The following is a 13,598-nucleotide window of genomic DNA, read 5'->3' as shown; positions in this document are numbered from 1 at the left end:
ATCTAAGTTGGTATTATATATTTCTTGCCCCATCTTACAATCAGCCATTTTTCCAAACTCTGGACTCTTCTAGGTTTGCTCTTATTGCAGGGACATCATTTATTGCAGGGGCTCTTTTTAAAATTACATTTTATATAATTTTTGTGATTAATCTGCATGACAAAATATAGTAATAAATGAAAAAAACAGAATTTTAAAGCTAATGCAACTGTAGATGGGATATTTATCATCACTTTTTAGACATGTTTTTAAAATGTGAACAATATGAAGGAAACTAAAAAAAAAACTTTTTTTTTTTTTTTTTGAGACAGGGTCTCACTATGTAGTTTAGACTGACCAGGAACTCAGTATGTAGCCCAGGATGGTCTCGAACTCACAGCAATCCTCCTGCCTCAGCTTCCCAAGTGCTGGGATTACAGGTGTGCCCCACCACACCTGGCTGGCCCCTTTGTCAAAGAAAAGGTGGCTGGCTGTGTTTGACATTCTTTCTGCATCTTTTAGTCTGTTCAGTTGATCTTCAAGTCTGGTTTATGTTTTGTTTTGCTTTTCTCCAGTACCCATGCTGGTTTTATCACAGAAGCTTTGTAGTATAATTTCTACTAAGGATTTGTGATGCCTCCTACCTTGCCTTTGTTGCCCAGAATGGTTTTTGCTACCCTACGTCTCTTCTGATTCAAAATGAATTTTAGGAATGATTTCTCCAGCTCTGTGAGGTATGCTAATGGTATTTTGATTGATATTGCATTAAATCTGTATAACAATTTTAGGAGTATGACCACCTTCCCTATGTTGGTTTTTCCTACCCATGAGCAAGGGATATCTTTCCATTTTGTGATATCTTCTTTGATCTCCTTTTTCAGAGTACTGTGATTTACAATGTAAACATCTTTTACTTCCTTTGTGAGATTGATTCCTAAGTATTTCATATTGTTTATTCTTTTCTGAAAGTTATTATTTCACTAATTTCTCTATGTGTGAGTTTGTTATTTGTGTACAATAATGGTATTGATTTTTGAATGTTAACGTTGTATCTAGCTATGATACTCAATTTGCTTTTTAAATTTAGAAGTCTTTTGGTGGAAGTTTTTGGATCTTGTCTATAAAGTATCATGTCAGCCATGAATAATGATGATTTAATTCTTGCTTTCCTATCTTTATTCCTTTTATGTCTTTCTCTTCTCTGTTTGCTCTGGGTAATGTTTCCAGAACTATATTGAATAGGAGTGATGATAGTGGACATCCTTGTCTTGTTCCTAATTTTGGGGGTAAAGCTTTCAATTTTTGACCATTTAGCATGATGCTAGCTGTTGGTTTCTCATAGATGGCTTTTATCAGATTTAGGTTAAGAACATGTATTCCAATTTCTGTAGAGTTTCTATCATGAATGGGTGTTGGGCTTTGTCAAATGCTTTTGCTAAGTTTATTAAGATGATCATTTGATTTTTGTCATTGGTTCTCTTGATATGGTATATTACATTTATTGACTTTCATAAGTTGAACCATCCCTGCATCCCTGGGATGAATCCTACTTGGTTATAGAGTATAATCTTCTTGATAATTTGCTGCATTCTGTTTGCCAGTATCTTATTGAGGATTTTAGCATCTATGTTCATTGGGGAGATTGGCCTGTAGTTCTCTTTTTTGGTTAGGTCCTTCTCTGGTTTTTCTTTTTTTTTTTTTTTTTTTTTTTTTTTTTTGTTTATTTTTTGTATCGGGGATTGAACTCGGGACATTGCACTTGCAGGGCAGGAGGTGGAATGGTTGAGCTAAATCCCCAGGCCTTTTTCTGGTTTTTGTATCAGGGCACACTTGCTTTCAGGAACGATTTTGGGAGTATTGCTTCCCTTTCAATTTCATTGAAGAGTTTGGAGAGTAGTGGCATTAGATCTTTAAATGTCTTGTAGAATTCAGTGGTGAAAGTATCAGAACCTGGGCTTTTCTTTGTTACTAGATTTTTAAATTACATTTTAAATTTCATTGACTGATATTGGGTTATTTTGAATTTTTATGTCTACATGATTCAGCTTCGGTAATTCATATATATCTAGGTATCTGTCCATTTCCTTTGTAATTTCCAACAGTAGAGTACAGGTTATCAAAGTAGATACCGATGATCTGGATTTCTACCAGATCCATTGTGATTTTACCCTTTTCATTTCTAATTGAATGAATTTGAGTTTTTTCTTTCTTTTTTTGATAAGGGTTTATCAATTTTCGGCTAAAGGTTTATCAGTTATTTTTAAATTTTTCAAAGAACCAACTCCAATTCATTGATTCTTTGTAATTTTTTTTAGTATCAGTTGCATTAATTTCTGCTCTGATCTTTATAGTTTTTTCCCTTGTAGAGACATTTGAGCTTCATCGTTAGGTTATTTATTTGGGGTAATTCTGTTTTTTTGATGTGAGAATTTGCACCTCTAAATTTTGCTATTAGGACTGCCTTCATTATGTCCAATAGGTTCTGTTATATTTTGTTGGTATCATCATTTAATTGTAATACTGTTTAATTTATTCTTTAATTTCATCTATGAATAATTGGTTGTTCAGGAGGATATTATTTAATTTCCATGTTTTTTCTTTTGCAGTTTTTGTGATTTCTTTTGCTGTTGTTTTCCAATTTTATTGCACTGTATTGTACATGGGATGATTTCATTTCCTTTGCATTGACTTAGGCATGCTTTATGGGCTAGTATGGAATCAATTTTGGAGAACATACCATGTCCAGCTGAGGAGAATGTCTATTCTGATGTTCTGGGTGGAACACTCTATAAACATCCACTAAGTCCATCTGTTCACAGATTTACTTCAGTTCTGATATTCCTTTTTTGAGGTTTTTGTCTAGTTAATCTGTCTATTTGTGAGAACGGGGTATTGAGGTCTCCCATTACAGTTGTGTTAGTGCTCATTTGATTTTTCATGCCCATTAATATTTGTTTTACATAGCTGGTATTTGGTGCACGATTATTATCTCTTCTTGGAATGTTTCCTTTACAAGGATATAGTGACCTTCTTTGCTTCTCTTAATCATTCTTGGCTTGAAATCCACTTTGTGCAAATAGATAGCTACCCCTGTTTTTTTCTGGCTTCCTGCTGCATGGAGTATTGTTTTCCATCTTTTGACTTTTAACATATGTATTTCTTTTTGGATTATATGTGTTTCCTGTTTGCAGCAAATTGTTGGATCATGTTTCCTGATCCATTCTGCCAGTGTATTTCTTTTGATTGGTGAGTTGAGTCCATTTACTTTCATTGTTATAACTAAAATATATTGACTTATCCTTATCATGTTATTGTCCTGCTGTTAGCTCTCTGTCTTTCCTCTCTGTTTAATTGCTTTTCTTGCCTACTGGTTGCTTTCTAATTATGTTCTTGGAGTTGTGATCTTCATTATCTCTTTCTGAAATATCCTTCAGCACATTTTGTAGAGCTGGTTTAGTGGTCATGAATTTCTTCAGTTGTTCTTTGTCATGGAAATACCTTATTCCTCCATTGTATTTGAAAGATAATTTTGCACTGTATATCAGTCTTGGTTGGAGGTTGTTTTCATTCAGAACCTGGAGCACTTCACTCTGAGCTCTCCTTGAACTAAGGGATTGTGTTGATAAGTCCGCTGTAATTCTAATGGGCTTTCCTTTGTATGTCATTTGTTTCTTTTCTCTAACAGCTTTTAATATTATGTTCTTGTGCTGAATTTCTGGGATCTTGATAACTATATGCCTTGGTGTAGATTTATTTTGGTCAGGGATCACTGGAGTTCTGTATGCCTCATTTACTTGCATATCAAATTCTTTTTCTATGTTTGGGAAGTTTTCTACCAATACTTCCTTGAACAAGCTTTGTATGGCCTTTGCATAATCACCAGTTCACTCACTGACCCCAATCAATCTAATATTGTTCTTCTTTGCCTCATCTTGAAATTATTGAATTGATTTTTCATGGTCCCTTGCCATTTTGAGTATCTTTCTTTTCATGGTTGTTAACTGCATTCCTGTCGTCTAATTCAGAAATTCTGTCCTCACTTTCATGTAATCTTTTTCATATACATTCAATGGAATTTTTAATCACCTTAACATCTGTGAATCTCTTTCACAAATTCCATTTCTTTCTTATGTTGGGCATTCATGTTTTCCATCATTTTCTTAATCTCCTCTTATTTTCTCTGTATCTACTCCAGCTTCTTTGAGCACATCTTTCATTTTGATCATCATTTATTTTTTTCCCTGAGAGATTATTTTCTCTGTAACATCCTGTATTTGCTTCTGACCTCAACTTCTATCATTTCAGAAAAATCAGGTGGATGACTTGTGATATCCCCTATCTCATTGGCTCTTGCCTGGACTTGTCCTCCGTGGGTTAGAAGTCTGGGATTTCATTTTGCTTCTGTGTCTTGTCATTTACTATTTTTTAAAGTTTTATTTCATTTTCTGTGTTGAAGCTTATAAATTTCTTATGGCAAAAGCTTAATCACTAGTATCAAGGCTTCTCTAGGAAATGTCTATTTTTCAGATATGTTTTTCTGGGCATATATGATTCTTGGTCTTTGTGTCTGTCCCAAGGTCCTGTTTTCCCAATTTATTGAGGATCAGAAGTTGCCTTTTATTTGGATCAGCATCTAGCCCTTTGATACTGGACTATGGTGGTGGTTATGGCCCCAGATAATCTTAGTGTTGCCACAGCTTATTACAAAAGTAGGACATCTTGGCTAAAGTAGTACAATTAACAATATCAGTAGCCTCAAGCACATCCTAGAAACTGACAAATCATAACTATTAATTTGGTACGTTTAAGTACAGGAGCAAGATCTACAGTTATAGCACACAATCCAATGTGCATCCAGGAGCTTGTACACAATGAGTTTCCCCTTAGTGAGGTGATTTTTACCCAGGGGGGACTTAAGAGAGATAGGGGGCAAAACAGAGAGATAGATGAGGGGAGATACAGTAGAGTCAAGACTGGAGGACAACAGATGATTACCCAAGGTTTGGTTAACTAGAGAACAGGACAGAAAAGAAAGTGCGAAGCATAAAGCATAAGAATATTAAAGTGAATCAGAAAGACAAGAGATGATTTTCACTTGTGATAGCCAACCTGACTCAATTTATATAAAGTCAAGTGATTCGCAGTGGTTACCTTTCCCTTTCCCTTTGGGAGTCCTCTCAGGTAATGCATGACAGACCACCACATCCTGTGTGACTCTGCAACTATGTTATCTTTACTGCCTCGTAAACAGGATGCTCTGCACCTGTGTGAGTATGCAACTATGTTATTTTACTACCCTGTAAACAGGATACTCTGCACCTGTGTGATATTTTGTTTCAATTAAACTGTGTGAAACTTCCCCTGACCCCCACTAATTTAGCAAAGTTCTGCTCCTGTGAAATTCCACTTGCACGCCCCCATCCCTGAGTCATTTCCTATTAGAAGAGCTGCTTAAAAGGGCCCTGCAAGTTGATTTTCCTTTATGAAGAGTTTTTCTGGCACAAGCCACTCTCAATCACTGGCTAATGACAATGAAGGACTCAATTTGGATCAGAGTGGTGGCAACTCTCTATAATCTCTTGCAATTAAGTACAACACACTCATATGAAAGTATCACATGCTCAAGAAAGATAGTTGAGGAAAGAGAGGAGGGGGAGTAGAACATGATATACATAAAGGTAAAAACTTAAAAAATAGAAAGAGAGAGCAAATCCAACAAAGATAGAAAATAAAAGTAAAAAATTAAAATTAAAATTCCTCTGGACTCCACAGTTCTACAGTAGTATTTCAAAACTGTGCTGTGTATCCCTGCCAAATCTGGGCAGATTGATCTTGTGGGAGCTGGGGCCATTCATCAACCAGCAGCTATTTTAATCTCTCTCTCTGGCCCACCCAAGCCTCCTTACCATTGCTGTGGCACCCTCAGGCAGGGGCAGCCTTTAGCTGTTCTCAGTCTCATGCACAGTTGTCTCCATCCAGTCTTTGCACAGCCTTCTCTGTTTCACTCCCACTAGCCTTCTCTATCCTGTCCCCACATGGGTGTGTGTGTGCTGCTCAGTTCTGCTAGATCTTTGATCTCTTCTCCAGGGGATTAATTGCCCTTGCTAAAATCCCACACATGTTGGCGTCTTTCTTTCGAGCCACTGGTCGCAACTCTCTTTTTTTTTTTGGTGGGGGGGTTGAGACAGGGTCTCACTACCTAGTAGAGAATGACATGAAAATCATTACGTTGCCCAGGCTGGTCTTGAACTCAGTGATCTTCCTGTTTCAGCTTCTCAAGTGCTGAGATTACAGGAGTTCATTACCTTGCCCAGCCACAACTCATTCTTTTCAGCTGTGCTCTGGTCCCAACTTTTAAGCACATGACAGAGAAAGAGAAGAAAATGAAAAAAAAGTGGGTAGGTGGGAGGTCTGGTGGCCCTTCCCTCAAGGAGGGAGCAAAGTTCTGGTCATCTCTGTTTTCTTGGAACAGCAAAAATATGCTGCCAGGCTTCAGTGTCTTTTGTGCAGAGGAGGGCTAAAGAGACAGGGGACTTCTTTCCCAAATCTATCCTGTGTGGCTTGAGTTAGCTGCGCACCCTTTATGTCCATCAGTTTCTGGGGGAATTCCCAGTATGGTGATTCCTGCTCTGAGCTGCCTGTGCTGCTGGTAGCCCTGCTGGCTAATGCATTGTTTTATGAAGTTCCATGCCTAAGTTTTATTTGATCTTCTAGTCTTTTACTTCAGATTGGTTTTGGCATCAGGATGTATGTCCTTACCTTTCTTCCAATTACCTGTGTTTTTAGTTGATTTTTCACCAAGAAGGTCCAATGTGACTCTTCCACCTTTCAGCCATGCTGAATCTCCTCAAGAAAAAATATTATAAACATTTTAATATTAAATTTATTGAGAAATCATGAGATTAACACTAATCACTTTTAGCCTCTACAATTACAAGAAGTGCTCAAAGAGGAGGGGTATTATCTTCTTGATTTTTACTAGTATGGTGAACTATTAAAGTGTGCATACATTTGTTTTGGCAGACTCTGTCTCTGTCTTTCTATCTCTGTCTCTATATGTATATATAGATATATGTATAGATATATATCTATAAACCTATATCTCATATATATATGTATTCATATATTTGTGTATTTATATACCTCACATGAGATGACAAGAAAGATTGTCACATGAATACACAAGAACAACAGGAACACTTTTTCTGTGTTTGGCTTTAATAGAAGATGGAGAAGAAGGTTTGACAGTATTTGCTAACTACTTTAAAAGATCAAAAATTATGACAATTATCTTCAAAATACAGCAAAGAAAGAATACTATTTGTGGAAAAATAGATGTGAAAATAGATATGGTAGTGTTTTAGAGTAGTAGCAACATATTGCCAAAGGTGTTTGATATGCTTAAAATATTCCAAAGGCAATAATAATGTATAATCAAAATTCTTAAATTATACATATATATGCACATATTTACTTTTTTCCTTTTTATTGAGTGTATTGGTACAATCTAGGTATACAATACAGTTACATTCATTCATGGGATACTGTGCCTTCACATGACAGGTCTTGGTTCTCATTTTTTCCCCTTGTCCCTGCCCTCCCTTCACCCCCTCCTCTCCTCCCCATTTACAAACATTTTATTTCCATTTTTTCATTTTCTCATATTTTTTCCTTTTTCTTTATTCCCTTTTCCCTACCCTTCCCACTTTCCCTACACCTTTAGTCCTTTTCTTCCTATATCACACTATTAATTATCCCATTAAGATCTTGTGTACTATTATAGTTTTTCACACCAGAGAAACTATTTGGTATTTACACATGTGTGACTTATTTATTTCACTTAAGAGTATATATCCTCAGTATATATCCATTTTCCTATGAATGACTCTAATTTCTCATTCTTTATGGCTGAATAGTATTCCATTTTATAGAAAAACTGCATCTTTTTAAAATTTTTTTAAATTTTAAATTGAATTTATTGGTACGTTCTAGGTAGACAGTACAGTTACATTCATTACTGGGATCTTGTACTCTCCCCTCCCTTCCCCCCCTCCTCCCCTCCCCACCTTCAGACAATTTAATTCCATTTTTACATTTTCCTTTTCCCTTATTCCCCTTTCCCTATCCTTCTCACTGTCCCTACACCTTTGGTCCCTTTCTTCCTGTTTCACATTGCTAATTGTCCCATTAGGATCTTGAGTGCTATTTTAGTTTGTCACACCTGAGAAACTATTCTGTATTTGCATATGTGTGACTTATTTAGTTCACTTAGGAGTATATCCTCAAAATGTACCCATTTACCTATCAATGAATCTACTTTCTCATTCTTTATGGCTGACTAGTATTCCATTTTATAGAAAAACTACATCTTCTTTATCCAGTTTCCAACTGATGGGCAGATGGGCTGTTTCCAAGTTGTAGCTATTACAAACTGTGCCACTGTAAACATTGGTGCACATATATCACTGTAATATGATTCTTTTAATTCTTTTGGAGAGATCCCCAGCAGAGGGATGGCTGGTTCAAATGGAACCAATTCTTTGAGGTATTTCCATATTGATTTCCACAGTGGTTGCACCGGTCTGCACTCCCACCAACAATGGAGAAGGGTTCTTTTCTCCCCACAACCATGCCAACATTTGTTGTTGTGTGATTTCTTGACAGCAGCCATTCTTTGTGGGTGAGATGGAATCTCAGTGTTGTTTTCATCTGTATCTCTCCAATGACCAGTGATGTGGAACATTTTTTCATATATTTATTTGCTGCTTTCACTTCTTTGTCTGAGAAATGTCTGTTCATTTCAGATGCCCATTTTTGAATCAGGTCTTTATATTTGGGGGAGCTGGTTGTTTTGAGTCCTTTATATATTGTAGATAATAGTCCTTTGTCTGAGGAGCATCTGGTAAAAATATTTTCCCACATTGTAGGTTGTCTCTTAGTTCTGTTGATGGTTTCTTTTGCAGTTATGCACATATTTATATATGTGTGGAAAGAGAAAATACTAAGGTATGCATTCTTCACATCTGGAGATGATTTTTTTTTTTAGTTCCTATGAATGACTCTAATTTCTCATTCTTTATGGCTGAATAGTATTCCATTTTATAGAAAAACTGCATCTTTTTAAAATCCCCCCTCCTCCCCTCCCCACCTTCAGACAATTTAATTCCATTTTTACATTTTCCTTTTCCCTTATTCCCCTTTCCCTATCCTTCTCACTGTCCCTACACCTTTGGTCCCTTTCTTCCTGTTTCACATTGCTAATTGTCCCATTAGGATCTTGAGTGCTATTTTAGTTTGTCACACCTGAGAAACTATTCTGTATTTGCATATGTGTGACTTATTTAGTTCACTTAGGAGTATATCCTCAAAATGTACCCATTTACCTATCAATGAATCTACTTTCTCATTCTTTATGGCTGACTAGTATTCCATTTTATAGAAAAACTACATCTTCTTTATCCAGTTTCCAACTGATGGGCAGATGGGCTGTTTCCAAGTTGTAGCTATTACAAACTGTGCCACTGTAAACATTGGTGCACATATATCACTGTAATATGATTCTTTTAATTCTTTTGGAGAGATCCCCAGCAGAGGGATGGCTGGTTCAAATGGAACCAATTCTTTGAGGTATTTCCATATTGATTTCCACAGTGGTTGCACCGGTCTGCACTCCCACCAACAATGGAGAAGGGTTCTTTTCTCCCCACAACCATGCCAACATTTGTTGTTGTGTGATTTCTTGACAGCAGCCATTCTTTGTGGGTGAGATGGAATCTCAGTGTTGTTTTCATCTGTATCTCTCCAATGACCAGTGATGTGGAACATTTTTTCATATATTTATTTGCTGCTTTCACTTCTTTGTCTGAGAAATGTCTGTTCATTTCAGATGCCCATTTTTGAATCAGGTCTTTATATTTGGGGGAGCTGGTTGTTTTGAGTCCTTTATATATTGTAGATAATAGTCCTTTGTCTGAGGAGCATTAGCTGGTAAAAATTTTTTCCCACATTGTAGGTTGTCTCTTAGTTCTGTTGATGGTTTCGTTTGCAGTTATGCACATATTTATATATGTGTGGAAAGAGAAAATACTAAGGTATGCATTCTTCACATCTGGAGATGATTTTTTTTTTTAGTTTTTGGTACATTTTAGGTATACAATACAGTTACATTCATTATTGGGATCTTGTACCTTTACATGACTGGTTTTGGTTCGCATTTTTTCCCCTTATCCCTGCCCTCCCTTCACCCCCTCCTCCCCTCCCCATTTACAATCACTTTATTTCCATTTTTTCATTTTCTCATAATTTTTTTCTTTTCTCTTATTTCCTTACCCTACCCTTCCCACTTCCCCTGTACCTTTAGCCCTTTTCTTCCTATTTCACATTATCAATTATATCATTAAGATCTTATTTACTATTATAGTTTTTTACACCAAAAAAATATATGGCATTTACACATGTGTGACTTATTTATTTCACTTAGGAGTATATCTGCAATATGTATCCATTTTCCTATGAATGAATCTAATTTCTCAGTCTTTATGGCTTAGTAGTATTCCATTTAATTTAAAATGCATAAAATACTAAAATTACAAATTATCTGCTCTTTAGCTTTGAGCAAATCCTACCACACTTATTTAGAAAAATGTATACATCAGCCTTTAAACAGTATGTTTCCTTTTTCAATGCTGGTAATCATTAATGTATATTTAGGAGCTGAGAGTGTAGCTCCGCACTGGAGTACTCATGTGTGTGGTGTGTGTGTGTGTGTGTGTATTACTATTGATAATTACAGTAGTAATTATCAGGTAGTGCATGTCTATGTTTACATATGTTCTAGAATGAAGAACCACTAATAAAGTAATACAAATTTTTTACACAGTGGTAGCAATGCTGGTAATCATTAATGTATATTTAGGAGCTGAGAGTGTAGCTCCGCACTGGAGTACTCATCTTGCATGTGTGTGGCCGAGGGCTCAATCCCCAGGGCTGAAAACATCACAAAGATATAATTAGATTCTAATGCCTCTTCAGTCAACAAATTATTAATAGTTGTTGTAAAGAGCTAATTTCCGTTTTCTGTAATCTTAAACGTTATTTTCTTGCACATTGACTCCATTTCATATAATTTACTTGGGGTTTATTTGTTTTGTTTTAATTTTCTGATGTCCAGAAAGGAACTCAGAGCCTTTGTGTGCTAGGAAAACACTCCACCACTGAGTTATAACCCTTTCACATGGCTGATAAGTAGAAAAATTACTGGGAGGGTGGTCTAGGGGATACACTCATGGGCAGTAGGGTGCAGTTGGATACTTGATTTAGCTTCGACATGTCTTTGTTCAAGCAAGGAAATGACTCAAAGCAGAATCATACTGAGTCAATTCATAAAGGGAAAATTATTAGAGTTACAGAGTGACAACTCCAACAGGGAAAGGTCAAATACATTCTCAAAGTAGTGCGAGCGCACCAGTTCAAAGTACTGCCCTGAAAATTACTGTATTTAGATGTCCTTTATGTATACTTGTAAGGTATGAGGTAGGGATTAGTCATATGAGGTTTGGGAATAGGAATTGGAATGTTTGTTAGCACAGAGGACTTCCAATTTGATGTTATAAAAAAAGACTACTGCTCAAGTCTTGGATTGTTCCATTTGTGTGCTTGGTTGACCAAATTTTCAGTACTTATAATAGTGTACAATGGCTTGTAAATTTTCAATTTTGACAAAGAGGTTGTTCAAGAGGGTCAGATAACCAACTTGTAGGTACTTAAATTTGGACCTCTGTTCACCTACAAAGTACAGGAGAGGGTTATAATCATATTTCTTAGATTCAGAAGAAATATAGAAAAATTTCTGGAACAAAGTAACAGCTTTTCTCTCTGATACTTTCATAGAATCTTTTATGAGCATTGCACCATCCAGTTAGGTAATATTGCTCTGTGATAATCAACAAATGAATTTTGCCAGTTATTTAGATTCAGAATGTAAGTCATTTCTGATGCTTCTTCCTTCTTCTTCTGTCACTCATAGAAATCCTTTTGTTTTGTTTTGTTTTACAGGGTAGGGATTAAATCCAAGGTTCCTCTACTATTAATTTGCATCATCTGCCCTTTTTATTTTTATTCTTGAGATGGGGACTCCCTAAATTGCTTTGGCTGTCCCATATCTTGTGTTCTTCCTGGCTCAGCTTCCTCAGTAGCTTGAGTTAAAGATGTGTGCCACATCATCCAACTAATAGTAATATTTTTAATTACTTCATAATCTTCTTTATGTCTGTTCTTCTTTAATCATTACAGAAAATGGCTCAGCTTTGATGTTTCATGCTTCCTTTGTGCATTACTGTCGTAGATTTATCATATTATTCCTTGTTATTGAATCTTTACTTCTAGGTCATTCTGTGCACTGATGCTATTCATGGTAGTTCTATGTATTGATAATGTAAATATTTCTAATAGTTCTAAAATGTGGCTTTGTAAATTTATTTGCCTAATCATTCATGTTTGTTAATTCATAGTTTTATAAATAGCTTAAATTTCTTGTTCTGGTAGAGAACATCCTCCCAGGTGTATCTATCTTGTTCATCAATCTAGTCTACAGTTTAGTCCTCCCAAGCATAACATGGGTTACCTGTTGCTTCAGGGAGGGGACAGTTTAGTTGCTTTTTACGTGTTAATGATTTAAGTCTCTATCACACTGTTTTAATAATTCAGTGTATGTCTAAAACATCTGGTATATTCCTAGGCTACTTCCACAGGTTATGGTTTTGTAGATTTATACATCAGATGTGAATATTTTCAGGTTTAGCAGTAATTGTAGTGTATTATGATAATGATCCATGGAATACAAACATAAATATTGCTCTTTTTATTGAAACTCTACTTAAGATTGGGTGTGGTGGCACATGACTATAAGCGCAGCACTTGGCAGGTGAAGCAGGAAGATTGCCATGAGTTTGAGGCCAGCTTGGGATACATAGTGTGTTCAAGACCAGCTGGAACTACATAGCAAGACCCTGACTCAACAATGCCAAATAGAAGAATTAATAGATAAATAAACTCTGCGCATTCTGGGGTAGGCAAGAGAGAGAGAGGATGGCAGAGGAGGAGTAAGACTGATTAAGATGCAATATATTTATGTGTTAATTCTCCAAGATCAATGTAACATCAATGTAATTAAGTGTATATCATAAACATATAGTAATAAAATTTTTTGAAAACTCTATTCACCCTCCAAAAACATATGCTCCCTTTCTTTCTCTCTCTCTCACTATCTTCCTTATTTCTCCTCGGTGTTGAAGATCAAACTCAGAGTCTTATACATGCTAGGCACACATTTGAGCTTTACCCCTAGCCCCATTTCATTTTTTATTATGAAACTTTCAGAATTACTCTAGTCAAAACTGATCACTCTATACCAGGAACTCAGAGTATGTATCTGTAATACTCATTTATTCATTCAATTCTCAGAAAGGACAAGCATTCTTTTTTTTCAGCTTTAATTGAGTTTATTGATACATTTCAGGGATACAGTACAGTTACATTCATTGTTGGGATTTTGCACCTCTACATGACAAGTCTTGGTTCTCATTTTTTCCCCTTGAGGACAAGCATTCTTTTCGGAACAG

This window comes from Fukomys damarensis, unplaced genomic scaffold (assembly GCF_012274545.1).
Source record: "Fukomys damarensis isolate Sample0158 unplaced genomic scaffold, DMR_v1.0_HiC HiC_scaffold_39, whole genome shotgun sequence".
Taxonomy (NCBI): Eukaryota; Metazoa; Chordata; class Mammalia; order Rodentia; family Bathyergidae; genus Fukomys; species Fukomys damarensis.
This window is presented reverse-complemented; position numbering follows the sequence as displayed.